Below are 19,853 nucleotides of genomic sequence, written 5' to 3'. Positions count from 1 at the left end.
TTATTTCAGTACTGCAGATCAATTTATAGAAATATCATAATGTCTCATTTTAGGCCTGTTGTGTGTATGGCTGCACTGTCTGTAATAGTGGCAGCACTGTTAGTTGTTTAGCATATATTGCATCATGGTAGAGCAGGTATTAATGTGTGCCAGTGTTTATCCTTTTCTGTCACAGGTGATCACGATAGTGGGAATGTGGGCCCTTTGCCACCTGATGTCAATGTCTCAACAGGCACTGATGATGGTGGCGAAAGAGGCACAGTTGGGTGGGTCCAGAGGTAGAATCTGACACAGAGGTTGACATCCAGCCACCCTCTTTTTTTCCCCTAGACACAGCTAATAGGCCTACATCTCCCAGTCCACTGTGCTCACAGATATAGGACGGGTGGAGTGCGAGGACATTGAGCAGAGAAGTGCGGCTACTTTAACTTCAGTTCCTGTTGAGTCTGGCTGTATCCAAACTATTAGCGAGGTGCTATGCAGGAGGGTTGATAGGGGTGCTCATAGGGGACTTGCTGTCCCTCCTCCATCTGGTGCAGGTGTCTCTTCCTATGTCACTCAATGTATGTTTAGGGCTGTCAAGAAGGCACAGGCGCATTCAGAAAGTCACTCCAGACAAATGCTCAGGGTTGTGGATGTGGCACAGTCTGACATGAGTGACAGCCTCCAATGTGTCACTGATTCACTGGATCTGATAAATGACATGTTGGAATGAGAGGTGTCTGTGATGGACCGAAAGGTGTCTGTCATAGAAAGAGCAGTTTCTGTGATGGAATATCTGCTGGGAGGAGAACGGCATCCTCATGGATGTAAGCAGCCACATCATTTGCTGATAGCAAATATGGCAGTGCCCGACCACACTCCTGTAGTGGCAGTAATTCCAGTGGTCCATTGGTGAGTGTGCTGTCCACTCCCAGATATGTTACGCCATGGGAGTGTGGTCCTGGGTGTTCCCATGAATAAAGCGCATCCAGCAGACATTGGTTATGCTAATGTAGCAGCACTGCATTTGACCATGGGCGTGGAGGTGCCAGTACAAGTCCTGGCAAAGCCAGTTCTTGTGGTTGGGGGTGACAATGATGAACTGCCACCTCTACCATACATGGTTCAGACCTGTCCAACATACCAAGACATAGAGTTAGCTCTGAGCTTGGCTGTGTTCATGCAAACTCTCACACACAACTTTCATGTGGAAAACCCCTACAGACACACACACAGCCTGCCTGTTTCTCTTTCACCCTCACACACACTTAACCTTTTGTGTCAGCCTTGGCCTCTTGCCCCTCCCCCCCAGCACCCAGTGCAAGTGATGATAGCTCTGCCATATTCCTATTCACTCTCTTTTGGACTAAGGGATACAAAACCTTTGTGTCTGAAACACAGGCTGCATAACTACATTAGTGCTTAGTATATCTACATTTGTGTTGTTGAACTGTTAATTGTACCTGTCAATTATATTTGTCTTGCAAAATTATTCAGTTGATAGCATAATCATATCAATAATTTCTAGTGTATTCTCTTATAAGGGTTGTGAAGTCAGGAACTGCATTGTGTGTCATTACTTTATAATTTTGCTTTTTAATGTTTTCCAGCACATCATAGGACACACAATCACACAAATATCTCAGGACAGCAGTGTAGTCAAACTCATCAGAACAGTAAAGTAGTATAATGCTCCCTTACCAGGAACCTTACCAGACACATGCAACAGCTAGACAGACCACAGGTCTTTCTATTCAATATAACAAAGGTCTTACTAACCATGAATTGCTGTGTGTGGGTAGATTAAAAGACATGTCATTGTCACCTGTCTGGCATCTCATTAAATTGTAACTGTTATTCTAAGCCTATTACTTTTGGTTTAAGCACTTGGGCTTCAGGCCAGTTGTCTTACATTAAGAAGGTTTGTAGTCTGCACTTATGTGGGAGGAGATGGTAGCCATTGCCCTTGTGAGCTGGGAATTGCTTGTTGAATTCTTATTGTGCCTGCAGTTCTGTCTTTGTTATGGTTTAAGCACTTGACCTCCAAACCAGTTATTTTACATTAGGAAGGTTTGTGGTGTAGACTCTTGTGGCAGGAGAGGATAGTCTACACCCTTCTAAGCTGGGAATTGCTGGATGAAGGCTTATTGTGTCTGTTATTCTGAAAGTGTCTTAGTTCTGGTTAAAGCACTTGGGTTCCAGTCTACTTATTTCACACTAGGAAGGTTTGTTGTCTTCACTCTTCTTGGAGTATTCTACTGAATTACTGCTTTATTTAAACTGTTTTTCTGCTGTTGGGATTGTGATCTTCTGCATTTTGAATTTCTAGTGGCTCAAGTTCAGGCTTACTGAATCTAGACTGTTTGTTATCATCTGAGCACTAAAACCAGCCCTCTTCCATTAAGACCTCCCCTGCACCCTTGTGGCAGAAATCTGCAGCCAATGGTCTATCTGAGTTGGGGCTTGCTGGAATAAGGCTCACCCTTGGCCTTCCCCTTTGTCTGCTATTTTTTTTTAAATTGTTTAACTTCACTGTGTTTGACCAGGTTTGCACTCAGTTTACCGGAGCTGCTCAGAGCTTGCACTGTTGCCCTATGAGGAACTAAGTTGTGCACTGTGAAACACTGACAAATTTTCTACTCCTAGCCCTCCAAAGAATATAAACATTTTGTTAGTCTTTCAATAAAACCTAGTCCATTTAGCCCACTCCCCACTAGTTACTACAGTATATACCTAATAATGGAGGAACAGTTTCCCACAATTTCTTCAGGTAGCCTGATTGACATGGGCATCCTAAGACAACGTAGCAATTGCCTCATGTATACTGACAACCAGTTACTACTAAAACAATCTAATACATGTGAGAGCTTATTATCTATACTATGAATTTGGAACCAATTCTCTCACAAAACAACAAACCAGATATCAAACATGTTGTCAGCACACACACATCACCTCTTGTACATAACGAGCTCACAACACATAAACCCACATAGGCGGAGGTACTCGCTAGAAACCTACCTAAAGATCACAGATCTCCAAAGTGCCAACCTACTGCTCACACTGCTGACCCAACAGAATCCACTACACATAATAATACACACAAACATGTCTCAGCAATAAGCCCCTCATGCAAAACACCTCAAAAGCAAATGTCTTGCTCAATAGTGAAACACACTAACGTCCCCCTCCCCAGGCTGGGCAAGGAGAAGGTCATGGTCAGCTGCCTGTCAGGTGTCAGGATCCATCAGATCATGCATGCACAAAAATCTCTCAACAAAAAGTACCGTTATAACTCTGTCATAGGCCAAGTTGCAGTGAATGACTGGAGACATACCTGACTGTACTATAAGAAGAGTTTAACAGAGCAAGGTTGCCAGCACTACCAGCTGGTACTATCCATGAGGGAGCATACAACATTATATGTTACACTTTGTAGTGTGGTTGATATATGTGTGTAAAAAATGCTGAGGCCCCAGGGTTGTACTACTTGGGGGGGGGGGGGGCACATGTATGTATTGTAAATATATGCTGCATACTTAGACTATGTCCTCAATTTGCATTGTTTCCACATGTACTTTTATGTCATGCAAAAGAAATGGACAATAAACACCAACAAGAAAGAATCATATATACAGTTCCATAGTGCAGTGAGCAGCAGATTTGCCTGATGGTTAACAAAGTGTACAGGCATGCGAGTTATACCCATATGTGTGAAAGTAAGCAGTGTGCAAACATGAGCCACATTGCTAGTATCAGTAAAAATAATACTATATGGAATATAGTGTATTTGAACATGGAACCATGTATATGCCAGTCCTACACTTACACCTGTTGTCACAAGAATGTTGAGCAATCAGTTGTCTATGTTGCAGTTCACTGCTGTTAATTGCAATATCACAGCAGTAAAACAAAGGTTGCACACAATGTACTATAATCCAGTACCATCTATACTCCAGGCTGGGTTTTCATGATGGCCAAGGGCATTAACTGAATGTATCTGGTCACACTTTTTGGTTGTCTGTTTCATAGGTGGTCCACCTCACTTCACACAAAACAGATAAACACAGCCATTACCCACTTCTGCTGTTTGCATTATGTGGCACATCAAGCTAATAGTGCAATGCAAAAAACAGAGGAATAAGAAAGAAAACCTTAGTAATGGGCACATATAAGTAAAATAAGTGTCTGCTGTCACACTGAGGTATTTTTGTACAAATCCATCACTATTTACTTCACTACTGCACCAAGTTAAGATATACAAGGATATGCCATAATATTATTATAGAGTACATTCTAGGTTCAGGACTTACCTTGCAAATGCAGCAGGCCTAGAATTTTCTTGTGTCTATTCCCATGGTATTGAAGTATGCAAGAAAAAACAGAACATAGGCTACAGGGGGACTTTATAGCTTGTCAAATAAATCCATCGTACTGAAAATCACCTGCTTATGCTGTAATTAGCACCTATAGAAAACATCTGCTACTTTACTGAATATATGAACTTCGTTGATGCCCATTAGTGTACAATGCACACCTACATGCCGCTGCTCACACAAAAGCAGAAATAAGGTGAATACAGGGGATTTTATCACCTCTGTCCATGTCTGTGATATCACACAGACGTGCAGCTCCAAAAGTAGAGGGACAGTTGCAGACACTACAGTAGAACTCAGGACCTTCTATACTCTAGCTCTACACATACACATGCTGCCACAGGAATAGTTATATGACAAGCAGTAAGAAACCTGCCATTCATTGCTCCATTTCATGTGGTTGTGCTTAGCACTACATCGCAGAAACAAGGACAAGAATTAAAAAAATAAATTTTAACAATGCGGACAGATACAATACATTTTAACAAACAAAAAAGAGGACGACACAGAAGTTCTGAATTGTGCACTGCTTACATGCACTTTTACAGTTCACAAACCTACAAGCACACCTCTGTAAGTATAATCTGACCCCCCCCCCGATGTCATCATTCACTGTTATCATGCATTCAACATGAACACTGTGGAAGTGCCTACACGAAGTGAACATAACTACATGGTTACAAGTTTTGGGGATTCAATAATTCTAATGATTTTTCACCTCATTTGCATCTTGACCATGCAAACAGCCTTTTATCTACATGGTTGGTTACCGTGTAGGCAGAGAAAATGAAGGGGAACCCAATGTTGTACAGTCAAGGGAGGATATTACTGAGGTATGTGTCTGCACAGAGGAATGCAGGTTTTGGATTCTATGTTTCGTGATGTTTGCACTTTTAGCTGTCTACATTAGTTATGAGTACATTGTTCATTTTGGGTGAGGGTGCAAAGCTGCATTTATGTCATGGCACTATTGTTGTTCTTCATAATATAATTTTTGACCATCCAACATGTCTGATAATATCATAATGTGTGTGGCATTACATGTTAGGGTTCTGTTCTGTACAAATGTATGGACATTTGCTTGCTCTTGTTTCCATGTAGACTCCTTTGTGTGGCTGTATTCAGAAAACGTTTGAATATATGGTCGACACGAGGACAGAGTCTACACAGTTACTTTACAGCTTGTTGAATCATTCCATTGTGTTGATTTTCTTCATTGGCATATAATTCGGCTACTTATGTTGTAATTTGCATGCCAAGTAAGTGTTAGTGTTTGCACGAGAGTACATGCTGCTATGTGGAGTTTGATGATCCAAAACCTTTTCCAGCCACGTATGCATTGTGCTGTGACAAACATATAGTCAAAATTATCATGTAGGTTTTATTGAATCCCACCCATGTCTTAGTAATTATTGCACTATTAGTTACCTCAATAGAAAGAATAGATTTCAACTTACTGATTTTATTATTTAAACTTTTCACATTGTTGAGTATAATCTTTACGTTCTTACTTTGGAGGCCAAAATTATTATTTAATGTAGAATATGAAACTTCAAAAGTACTTCAGTATTCTAAAGTTACAAGCAATAGTTTCTTGCATAGCTGAAATACAGACCATTATAAATTAAAAAAAAAAAACTTAGTTGACTACTCCAACTGAGAACATAGTCAGGATGCTTGGAATTGTACCTTAGCTTGCAAAATTAATATATATATAGCCTATCAAAAAGCACAATTAAGTAATAAAATGATGTCATATATTACAATTTAACCTTCCCACAAAACAACTAACCTACAAACAAGAAACATGAAGATAGATAGCCTGGTGCTAAATAGAGCAACAACACTAAACATTATAAACAATCTTGTTTAAGTTGGCTAAATAGAGCAACAACACTAAACATTATAAACAATCTTGTTTAAGTTTAAGAACAGGTTTCAAACTATTCTGAACATTCAATCCAGGGCTCACAAAGGCCCTGAACAAATCAATCCATTTACATTCAGCAAGTTCTGCTTAAAAGAATGATCTGAACCCAACAATTGAATATGTTTAAATAATGCATTATTTTCCATCCCTCTACGAATCTCAGATAAATGTAAAAAAATATGTTGTTGTAACTTCAAATTAGTCTTACCTATATAAAAAGTAGAACAAGCAACACAGTTAGCAATATAAACCAGACTTTCACTCTAACATGTAGCATAAGATCTAAACTCAAAATTAACCTTAGAAATAGGATGTTCGAAAGTCAGAACTGTATTAATAGCATTACAAAAGCTGCAATGATGGCAAGGATGTGTGTCTTTAATATTAATAGCAACAGAATTAGCCTGTGGCATATCCTTATAACAAAGCAATTGTTTAAGGTTCCTTTCTTTTTTTATGTACAAATAAGAGCTTAGCAGCTTAGTTGATTCCAAATTATTTGGGTGCACAATATACTAGAGAGTTTATTAATGCACATAGTGGGTATTCATCATATCAGGTAAAATAGAAGTTTTATGTTCCATGATGGACATTGTTTGACAGAATAATGTGTTTATGTTTAATAATGATTACCTAAGCTCCCCTGTCGGCAACGGCAGGTGTACTTTCTGCCTAGCTTCACTGTCGACAATGGCAGGTGTACTTTCCAGACCTGAATTTTACGAGTACTTCCATAGCTCCACTGTTGGAAACTATCCCGCAAGCTAGAGCTGATCATTTTTATTAGCGACTATCTTTAGAAGGGCAGTCTCTAATGTCCTGGCTATCTAGGTGATGATGAGTGCTCTGCTTGCCCTATATATCTCTACTTTATACCGGCAACTGCTCGGAAAGCTTGGATTGCTTTTTTTTTTTAAATTAGCAATAGTCTCTACATTGGTAGTGTCTACCTTCCTGGCAATAGACCTGATGCTGAGTGGTCTTTTCTACCCTGCTATATGAACTTTTAATTTGTTGGTATCCTGTGTACGTTAGGTAAACTTCTGTGAGAGAAGCAAGTGGTGTCAGGTAGCTGTTACCTGCACATTTTCATGAGAACTAGTACTAAACTAGGACTTTGTAGAGTATTTACATACTGTCCTATTAGTGTATATTGTCAGAATAAGCTTGTTGACATTATTGGATTGCCATCTTTTTAACTATATGTAATTGCAAATGGTCTTCATGTCATGCACAAGAAGGCTTTAGTTTACATTGTAGTACTCTTACAATTTGTAAGTAGAAGAAAATCTCACCAGTCACATGTGCCTGCATATCACTGCTTGCCTGTTTAAAGTTTTCTGTTACTATCTGAAAGTGCCAACTCAAGACTGAAACCATATAATCCTGAATTTGTATATATTACCGTTATAACTGCATCTTTACCATGATTGTATTAACAGTACACTTGACATTAATGTTGCCATAACACCTAACTCATACTTGTGTTATTTTTTTCCAATCTTTCCTAGCTCTCTATCTCCTATTCCAGTTCTAAGGGACCTGCGTAGTCTTTATGGACCCCTGACATTCTCTTTCAACCATCCCAACATCAGGTCAAAGAAACCTGCTACCCCAGAACTTTTTCCCAGTAACCAAAAGGATTTAGAAAGTATGTTCCACCCTAGGCCTGACTATTAAGCTTACTTTTTGTTTTGTACTTTACCAAGTGTAGAACATACTTAAGATATTGGGTCAGGAAGCGAGCAGCCATACTTTCCCTGAATCTACTGCTAACTTTCTCCCCTTGAACTGTACTATCTCAACCTCCTTTACCAACTAATGCTATTACTGATAACTTGCTCTATTCTACTCTCTGTCCACTAGGTGGCACCCTACTTCAGCCTTGGGCTAAAACTCTTACACCCCTTCCCTAACATCTTTCTCAGATTACATTCTGTTTCATCCCTTGACTAGTGGCTAATCCTCCTGTTGTATTGCACTCCTTTTACCTTTCTCTCCTGAACATGGTGCTACATTTTGTATTCTTACCACACCACTTTCCTTTTGCCTCTCAACTGCTTTCCCTCACGCTACTTACCTGGTACTTTTTGAATGCCTCAAGAATCTGCTGTTCTCTGATTGTCTCCATAGAATCTTCCTTTACCTGCTGTAACCCGCTCTGTTCACCCTGCGGGCTCACTTCACTCCCCCACCCTACCCCCAATTCCCACACACCCCCCAGTGGTTCTACACTTAAATATCCTGAGCCACACCCACTTTTGGACTATCCAATAGCTGTCAAGCACTCATTATAGTTTAAACTCCTTCACACCCATTCCCATACTTAAACTAATCTCTATTACTCCTTAAACATTCCTATACTCTACACTATCATTCTACCTATCTACAAACTTCTGACTATATTCTGTACTTTCCTTCACCATGCCCTTAGCTACCAAACCCAGACTTGTAAATATATTTATTTCACTTACAACACTTTCCATTCTTTCTATATCCTATATAATTACCTGCTATGAAACTCTACAGTATACCACAACTCACCAACCCCTAAAACAAACATTACTATTAAGTCAGCTTTCCTTCCACAGCCATTCCAACATAACATCTACCTCAACCTATCTCACACCAAAGTATCACAGAGTAGCCCATTTTACTTACCTCCAATATAGGAAATCTCAAAATAACTCCTGCAAACTTCTAAAACCTTCTTATAGTACTCAAAAACTATCTCTCCTTCATGGGGACATTCACCCCAACCCAGGACCAAATAACACTACCACTATAAACCCCCACCCACCACATCCATCCTCACCCTGCACTGCCTGCAAAACACCAAATTCTCTACTCATAGCTCATCTCAATATAAGGAGCCTAAACAATAAAGTTAGCCAACTTCATGCTTTACTTGATACACACTCATTTGATATCTTATACTTAACAGAAACCTGGCTCAAGCCAGTAACAAAGGACAGTGAAATAACTCCTCCAGGATATAATATTATTAGAAAAGACTGAATATCCAAAAAGGGTGGTGGGGTAGCAATTCTATACAAATCCCCCATCAGGTTACTTCACTAGAAGTACAACCACCTCTAAATAACAATGGTGAAATCCTTATCTCCAAGCTCCAGGTCAATGCTAATAAATCTATATATATAATATGCTCCTACCTACCTCCAGGCAATAACATCAGCATCCTAGAAGGTATTCTCTGCTGGCTTTCTACATCCTTCCCACAGGAAACCATTGTACTTGGTGACTTTAATATAGACTGGAACACATGTGCTTCACACAAACCCACAACTCATATAAACATTTATGGCTACTCCCAATTAATTACCTCCCCTACCAGAATCCATAAACCCAGTGGCAAAGAAAGTACCTTAGACTGGATCCTAACTAACAGCCCTCCTCTATCTTACAAAGTAGGTATCCTTCCTGATGACATTAGTGACCACTCACTTACCTATATAACTAGACAAAAAACCTTTATCCCAAACCAAACTACCATCAAAACCACCCGGAACAAAAAACATTTCAATCCATCAAACTTCCAGGCAGAACTTCAAGCCTCTAACTGGTCACCCTTAAAACTACTCCCTCTTGAGGAAGCAGTATCCTATTTTAACTCTAAATTCTTACAAATCTTGGAATACCATGCCCCCTCATGCTCAATAAGAACTAGAAGTAAAGCAGCCCCATGGCTCACTAAAGAGACTAGGCAACAAATCCGATTAAGAAATAAAATCTGGTCCAAATGGAGAAATACTAAAGACACAATTGATCATCAATACTTCAGACAGCTAAGAAATGCTACCAAAAAATCAATACTTCTGGATAAAAAAACTATTATTTTAAACTCCAGCAAAAGCAACAACAAAATCCACAAACCTTCTGATCAGGCATCAATAGACTTTTATACCCAGGCCACTCCAAAACACCAACCCCATCAGATCTCTCTCTCTTCACACTGCCAACCAGATTGCTGATGCTTTTAATATCTTCTTTGCTGAAACAGCCCAATCTTTAGCAAACACCTTACCGCCTAGTACTTCTATCCTCTCACCTTCCCTACCAAGCATACCCTCGACCTTTCAACTTAAACCTGTTCCTACATCCCTCATCTATACTTTACTTCATAAACTTAAACCATGCATTCCCTCAGCTGATCTCCTAACTGCTGAATACCTTCAATCTGCAACTAAAGTACTAGCCTATCCCATTTCTATCCTAATTAACAGAACACTCACTGAAGGTTACATTCCTTCTCTCTGGAAAATTTCTCACATTATCCCACTCCACAAAGGTGGTAACTCAACTGTACTCTCTAACATTCGACAAATAGCCCTTCTTTCTCCTCTAGCCAAGATCATGGAAAAATGCACCCACCAACAACTTCTTGACCACCTTCTCCAAAATAACCTACTTTCTGAATGTCAGCATGGTTTTAGACCTTTCCATAGTACCACCACCACTGCTCTCCTGTCTTTTACAGACTGTATTAATCATCTTCATAATAATAACATGCTCTCCTCTGCACTCTTCTTAGACCTATCCAAAGCTTTTGATATGGTTAATCATCAAATACTTCTTAACATACTCAAATATTTCTCACTTGACTCACAGGCATTACTATGGTTTAATTCCTACTTACATAACAGACAGCAGGCTGTCCTATGGGACAATCAACTGTCCAAACATCTCCCTATTACCATGGGTGTCCCTCAAGGCTCTATCCTCGGACCTCTACTTTTCTCTATATTCATAAATGACCTTAGTATAAATCTACCTCTGGCTACATGCATACAATATGCAGATGACTCCACTTTAATCTGTAAAGCCCCAACTGCTTCTGAACTCCAATCCATCACCCAAACAGTATTTAACCTAGTGGAAAACTAGTTCCAACAATGATGCCTCTTCCTAAATGCCAAAAAAAAAACAAACTATTGCTATTTACTCCGACTCTAAAATCCACCCCACTACATTTCACTATTACATAGTTCATAGGTTCATACTAAGCTAACTGCCCTTGCGAGCCATTTTAAGCCTAGCCAATTATCCCTTGTGATACTCAAACCCTGCACCTTGTGTTTGGAAGGCAAACACCTTAACCAATAATGGTACAATTATAGGTTCTGACCCTACTACCAAACTCTTAGGTATAATAATCTAGCACAACCTTAACTTTGACTCACACATCAACTCTACTATTAAAACAGTAAACAGAAAACTTGGTTCCTTATATAGGATAAAACCTTTCCTTACCCCTGAAGCCAAAACTACCATTGCCCAGACCCATCTGATCTCTCCTCTCCTCAATGACTCCCCCTTTATAATAATCTTTCCAAAAGTAACCTCGATAAGCTAACCACTTCCTATAACAATATTGCCAGATTTGCTACTGGCTCCCCATTTAGAACTCACCATTGTCAAAATCTCAAACAGCTAGGATGGCTAGAAATGCAAAATAAGCTAGAGTTTCAACAACTCACAATTACACATATGATTCTGTACCATCCTAGTAATACTCCTATTCTCAGTAGCCTCATCTCTCCCTACTCTAATCTTACTACTCTTCGCTCAGCAAATAAACTACTGGTCAACATCCAGAAATCCCACAACAGAGCAGGTGATTCTCTTTTCTCAAACTCTGGGGGGAAGACTTGGAATAGGCTTCCCAGCATACTTGCATCTCAGTCATCATTACCACTCTTCAAAAAGCAACTAAAAATCTTCCTAAAAGCACAATGGCTATGCCCTTGTACTAACCCTGACTGATACTCCCCAGTACAACATCATTGTATACCTTGCACTGAAAACCCATAGTGTGGAATGAGTAATCTTTCACTTAACCCCCCCCCTTTGTTTACTTTCCTACTCCCAGGGAAATATCACTGTATTTGATCTTTGTATACTCATTCGGCTATTAGCAAAACTCTACCATCTATATACAGACTAACTATCTTTTTACTATGAGTATAAAATTCTGTTTTAAATCCATACACACAAACTCTCTTGTGCATTAAGTTATACTTTAAGACTACCTGAATTCACTTTTTAAATCTGTGCCTTCATTCCTAACATACAGTATGTTGAATATCATACCCTTTACCATGTAAATAGTACTATATTGCTGTATTAAACTCTGTATTCTCTAATGCCATACCCTTTACTATGTAAATAGGACTGTATTTCTATGTTAGACTTTGTATCGATAGTACTGTACTGATGTGCTAAACTCTGTACTCTCTTTCTCTATAGTACTGTACTCCTGTCATAAACTCTGTACTCACTTCTCTCAATATTAAGTTCTTATTTGAAAATTCTTCTTTTTTCTTTTATGCTGATCAATATTATTTACTTAATGTGGAGCTTATCTCCCCGGGCCTCTACTGAAAATGGACATGTATCCAGTTGGACTAGCCCAGTTAACAAATGTAAAATAAATGTAAAATAAATAAAATAAATAAAAAAATTATTTTCATCAGTGAGTATGCACTGCTATGGGCACGCCTGTTGCAAACACCTATGTCAAACTAGTTTTGGCTAGGTTGGAAGAAGTGTATATTTTTAAAGATACTGATCCCATTAGCTTTAAAAATAATAAGTTAGTATTTTTTAAGTGTTTTGTTGACAAAGTTTTTTTATTATGGAGTGGGAGTGTTAGTGATTTAGCATTCTATGACTAGGGATTTTCGAATGAGGGGCTACAAGTTAGATGTTTTGAATAGTGTAAGAAGTGATGTTATTACTAAAAGGTTGGATGTGGGACGGCCTTACTTAAGGTCAGAATCTGTGAGTGCAGGTAATATTAGGAGTGAAAAATCTCAGAAAAATACTGTTAGATATTTAATAAAAATTAACAGAGATACAAGTAGTGTTAAAGAGATTATTAGTAAATACTGGCCAATTTTAATTTCCACTGCTGATATTAAGGATATATTAGGTACTAAGCCCTTATTTGTACATAAAAAAGAAAGGTTGACAAAGTTTTTTTATTATGGAGTGGGAGTGTTAGTGATTTAGCATTCTATGACTAGGGATTTTCGAATGAGGGGCTACAAGTTAGATGTTTTGAATAGTGTAAGAAGTGATGTTATTACTAAAAGGTTGGATGTGGGACGGCCTTACTTAAGGTCAGAATCTGTGAGTGCAGGTAATATTAGCAGTGAAAAATCTCAGAAAAATACTGTTAGATATTTAATAAAAATTAACAGAGATACAAGTAGTGTTAAAGAGATTATGAGTAAATACTGGCCAATTTTAATTTCCACTGCTGTTATTAAGGATATATTAGGTACAAAGCCCTTATTTGTGCATAAAAAAGAAAGGAACCTTAAACAATTGCTATGTTGTAAGGTTATGCCACAGGCTAATTCTGTTGCTATTAATATTAAAGGCACACATCCTTGCCATCATTGCACCTTTTGTAATGCTATTAATATAGTTTTGACTTTTGAACATCCTATTTCTAAGATTAATTTTGAGTTTAGAACTTATGCTATATGTCAGAGTGAAAATCTGGTTTATATTGCTAACTGTGTTGCTTATTTTAGTTGTTATATAGGTAAGACTAATTTGAAGTTAAAACAACATATTTGTTCACATTTATCTGAGATTTGTAGAGGGGTAGAAAATAATGCATTATTTAAACATATTCAACTGATGGGTTCAGACCATTCTTTTAAATTTAGAGGACTTCAGATAGTACAAGTCGGAAAAAGAAGTGATGATATAAACTTCAAACAGAACTTGCTGAATGTAAATGGATTGATTTCTTCAGGGCCTTTGTGAGCCCTGGATTGAATGTTCAGAATAGTTTGAGACCTTTCTTAAACTTAAACAAGATTATTTATAGTGTTTAGTGTTGTTGCTCTATTTATACACCAGGCTATCTATCTTTATGTTTCTTGTTTGTAGGTTAGTTGTTAGGTGGGAAGGTTAAATTGTAATATATGACATCATTTTATTACTTGATTGATTGTGCTTTTTGAAAGGCTATGTTTTATACATATATATATATATATATATATATATATATATATATAGCCACATCTAAATGTTTTATGCATTGAGAAAGAGCTGTTGCTTGAAAGCTTTGCATTCTATTAAAAATGATTTCATAGATTCATAGGTTCATAGGTTGGTACTAGGCTATCGGCCCTAGGGCCTATACTAGCCTAGCGATAACAATTCCCTGGCTATTTCTTTCCATGCTATTTACTTCCCTGGTCTCCTGTCTAGCAGGGTGACTGCGTGATGCCTGGAGTGAATTTTCTTTCTCACATCCAATCATCAAGGTTGCTTTTGAAGAGGGCCAAAGAGGTGCTCTGCTTGACATGTATGGGCAGTCTATTCCAGAGTCTGGGGAGTCTCTGGGTCAGAAACCTATCCCTCCAGCATGTTTTGTTTATTGTGATGACAAGGTTTAGATCCCTGGAGCATGTGGCTCTGAGGGATTGGGATTTCTTTAAGTGTAGCATGTCCAACAGCTCTGGGTTTGACATGGCCTTGTATGTTAAGCAGAGATCATTTCAGAGTAGACGATATGCGACAGAGTATAGCTGGAGTTTTTTAAGGCGGTTAGCATAGGCCATCTGCTTTAGGCCTGTGATTCTTTTAGTGAGGTATTTCTGCGGCCTTTCCAGTTGTTGAAGATGTCTTGAGAGGTACATACCAAATGTGGCATTGTATTCTATAATGCTTCTAATGAGGGATGAGTACAGTGGGACAATGACCTCCTTTTTTCTGGATGAAAAGCCCTTAGTGATGAGGTGTGCCACATAGTAGGATTTCCTGACTGTTGTGGCGATGTGGTTATTGAAGGTGAGACCACTGTCCACCTGTGTCCCTAAGTCTCTTATCACACTTTCGGTGTTTAGTGTACTGCCACCTATGTGGTAATTCATGGGTACATATTTTTTCCCGAAGGGGATAACTATACATTTCTTGGCATTGAGCTTGAGCCCATGGCTCTGGCAGCAAGCATCTGTTTCTGTAAGGCCCTTTTGTAGAGTATCAACATCATTTGGGGATTCAGTAACGGCTACCAGTTTGCAGTCATCTGCAAACTTTGTTAGCCAGAGTCCCTTATTGTTGGCCTGTACTTCAGACAAGTAGATGCCAAACAAGAGAGGTCCCAGCTTGGATGGTATATTTCTTACTTGTTTCTTATTTTGACTTTGGTTGGTGCAGGAATAGTTTAGTTCCAGTAAGTAATATTTGTAAACACTTCTAAAATAGCAGTTTTATGGCAAAAAGCCATGCAAAATATTTGATCAGAAATCATGACAAATATGATAGTTAAAAATACATCTAACTGTATGAAACAGAAAAAAAGTTGCATTTAAGGCATGCATAGTCTATACCTGGCTACACCCATGCCTCACATAATGAAATTATCCGGAACCTCTTAGAAAATGACTGCAGTCACAAATAGCTATTGAACACACATTCCTTTCTTATCTTCTTATACAACAGGGGCAGTGAAGGAGTGATGATTATGACAATTATCTAGAAGGTGTTTACTTTAGCAAAGTTCATGCACTGTATGCATGAGAGGTACATCTGATGTGGAGATAACTGGCAAATTGTCACAGATGCCTGTCACAATCACAATAAGGTTGTATTGTGATTGTTATGTTTGTAGATTAAAGGTAGCTTCCATCTTGTCGTGGAAGTTACAATGACTTAGGAAACAGCTGATCATATGAAGCACATTGTTAATTCTTCTCATCAGAGTCCTCCATTATCAATATACATTTTATAGGCCTACTACCAGAATTAGAATCAGAGTTTAAAGGTAGGGGGATTAAGAAGACTAGCACATAGGTAATTTACCATATCCAAGCACTCTATAGGCAGAATGACACTGCCTTCCAAAGACTGTTGTCCTTTTTATCTACACTGAAGTATCAAGATATCTCTCAGTTTATCTTCAGGGAAATGTTCTCCTAAAAAGTCCATAGTTAATGAAACTGAAGAATGAGAGGCAGCGCATGGTGATAATCCTGGCAGTGCACTGTGCTTGTGACCCAGGCTAGGTAAATTGTCTGTACACCTGTTGAAGTCAAAGTCCTTCTTGGTAATTATTATTTTAGAGGTGAAACATTGAATTTTTATGAACTTGTACCATCTTCCATGATAAACATACGTGGTAAAAAGAACATACCATTGGATATTATATTTACATCATGAGAAAGTATGAGACATGGTGGGCAATGAAGAAAAAAAACATTTCATTAGAAGATATTTTAAGAAATAAATGGTTAAAGCAGCATAGGTTTATAGTTAATAAGTGTCAAAATTCTCATTGATGAATGAATACAGGTAGGTAGTCTTGCACAAGGCAAAATGTACAAAAAATAATAGGAAGTAGCATCTGCCTGAGTGTAAAACATAGATCTGACTATGAAAGGGATGTCTGTGTGTCCTGCCAATGAACTGCAGCCAGCAGTAATTTGAAGGAAAACAGAAAAACAGTTAAAAAGCAGCTTGAAGAAAACAATAAATACATTTATTAATTTGCCAGTTCATCTTTTATGCGTCACCTGATGTTTGTCCATTATTCACTTAACACTTTATGGAAAATACAATATGTAATAATTATCATTTGAAATAAGATAACTAATAAATACAGAACTTAGTATATGCAGAACCCCTGGGCACACCATATTTGTCCACATTCCACTCCCCATATAGACTAAATAATTCATGTTGCAGTTGTTACCATTAACATGACATAAAGCCAGGTGGATGCCTACCCTTGCCACTGAGTGATCTAAGGTAAATGCCTCCCTCAAAAGAATTGTCCACTAAATCGTATGCACCATTATCAAATGACATACTTTTTAGATCTTGTATCCTGCAAGAAAGAAAGAGAGAGGGGATAAAGGAAGGGGGTTAAAAGCCGCGCAGCTACTATGCACAATGCTGAGAACAACATGTTCCTCCCACTTTTCTGGCCAGCATGCACACAAAGGTATTCACCAACTTAATGAGATAAACCGCTTATAACTTCAGTTATGTAAATGTCATATCTACCATGCAAGTAACAGTAATAGTGCAATCATTACTTCAACAACATCAAATAATATTTCTGCATTTATATATTTTTATCATCTTTTTTTTTTGTCAAATAATCTTTTATTATTTCCATAAAAAAGAAAAAAGAAAAACAATGCATACAGTAGAAGAACACATAAAATTGAAGTTCAATTAACAATGAAAGGGAAGTCAATAATAAAAAAGAACATAATACTAAGAGATGCATTGTTAACTAACTAATCCTAACCACTTAATATATACAACTATTTACATCAATAACCAGCTACCATGACTATGTGTGAAAAATTCAGACCTCTTGTTTTAAGGGAATGTGGTACTCCTGAGCATAAAAAAAAAACTCTCGTATAAGAGAATACAAAACATAGGGATAGAGAACCTTGTGCGCCTTGACATAATTTACTAACACAAAATCACTTCAAATAAGCTTCTCCAAAGTTTATTGAAATAAACTTTCTTCCTAGTGCTCTTTACGATTAGCTTTTGTGCAGAGATATATTTAATTGCCATCGCTTTAAATCCCCTCCAACACAATTTGCTGCGATCCAACCAATTAAATATGATGTACATTTTGATGAGAGAACATAAAATGATTAGAATATGTAAATGTATTTTTGATATCTTGGAAGGTGGAACATTTAGAATAGCCATATCCCAAGACAGTGTAGAACTATAGTACCCCATTTTTTAAGACGCACTTTAAGAGAACACCAACGTTCATAAGAGTAATTGCAGTGCCACATAATGTGAAGTAGATCGGCTCTCGGGAAGGGACAGCAAGTGCAAACAGTGGATCTATTAGCATCAAATTTATTTAATATAATGGGGGTATAGTAAGCATTATTGTTTAGCATCAATTGGGTGTATAGTAGTTTTTTGAAAGGAGATAGCTCTATAGTAGTTTTTATAGCTAGTAATTTTTGATCCATTGTAATAGATAAACCTTGATTATCCCAGTAACTAGCGAAAAGGCATATCTCTTTGTGAAGTAGGGGGTATAATAATTTATAGGCGACTGAAGTTGTATTTTTAGGGTTTGATATTGTAGTAATAATTTCAGTTAATTTATCAATTTCCTGAGAATCAGAAGATATATTACTAGTTTGTGATATTATTAGGTCTCTTATTTGACGAAGAATAATTGTGTATTTGTTATTTACCCTAAACATTGCCCGTAACTCTACTATGGAAGCAGATTTAAATTTAAAAATATCCCAGACTTTAAGATCTTTGATAAGAGGGAATTCAGTAAGGTCTATAGGTTTATTATTAATTTTAAGATTTGGATTAAGGTGTATTGGTTGAAGAAAGAAAAGAGCATACTCAAGGTTAATATCTTTAATCAGTTTTTGGAATATTTTAATTTTAAATTTCAGCATTGGAAGTAATTTCGAATTATTAAGAGAACTAGGTGTTAAAAAGGGAATAGCTTTAGGATTTATATTATTGTTCGTTATATGTCGATTCCATATCTTCATCCAAGCCGGATAATAAGATTGAGTTTTGCTACTCATGTTTGAGATGGACCACAGTCTATTAGAACATATAATCGTATAGTAAAGATAGAAATTTGGAAGGCCATTTTTATCATCTTTTTTATAAATGCTACTTAACATTGCAACGTTTGTAAAAGTATAGTGAAATTAAGATATAATAAATCCAAGTCAAGGTAGAGAAGTATACTCTACCCTTTTTAAACCACATAGACTTCCAGTGGTAAATGTTCTAGTAGTCAATAACTGAAATACCCAAAAAACAGGTAGAACAAGCCACTTTGCGAATAACAAATCTCACCTTTTCCATTGACAAAAGATTGGTGGTGCTATGCCAAAAAAAATGCGATACAATGGCTGGTCATGCCAAGAATTAATTAGGCAAAAAATGTTGAATTAAATAATGAAGTCTGAAAATATAAAACACTAACATTCAGTTTGAGACAAAGCACAAGTTATAATCACCCCCCCCCCCGCATGGATTATAAGTACTTGGCATAAACATATTTCATGTAATAATTGTTGTCAATATGTTTTACCAGGTTAAAAATTCAGAATCCTGTCCAATTTAAAAGGAGTGAGAATAGTACCCACTGTAGGCAAACCTTGCTGGATAAGAGCAATGTTCAATAATGTATCCAAGTCATTCAGTGTTATTTGGGAATTATTAGGCAAACAAAACTACTTTTAATTAATGGGATTATACAAAATGCAGCATGTAGCTCCATGTAAATGGACAAAAATATATGCTCCTCAGGTTTATCTAAAGTAGCCTGCTAACCAATAACGGTCTAGTCTGTTCTAAACATTTTGCTACAAGTTAAGACAGCATGACATGCAAATTATACATTTTTACCATTTAGGGGACCACAAAGTATCCCTAACTCGAAAGGAACATGAATGTATCTAGGTGCCCAAATTACTTAAGTTTAATAGCATTCAAGCCAAGCAAGATGAATTTTAATAAAACCCAGTTATTAGAATATGGATAATTTGCTTGCT

The sequence above is a fragment of the Protopterus annectens genome, chromosome 10.part0 (assembly GCF_019279795.1).
Source record: "Protopterus annectens isolate FY-2018-M chromosome 10.part0, PAN1.0, whole genome shotgun sequence".
NCBI classification, from domain to species: domain Eukaryota; kingdom Metazoa; phylum Chordata; order Ceratodontiformes; family Protopteridae; genus Protopterus; species Protopterus annectens.
The sequence above is the reverse complement of the archived record's forward strand: the minus strand, read 5'-3'. Positions refer to the sequence as shown.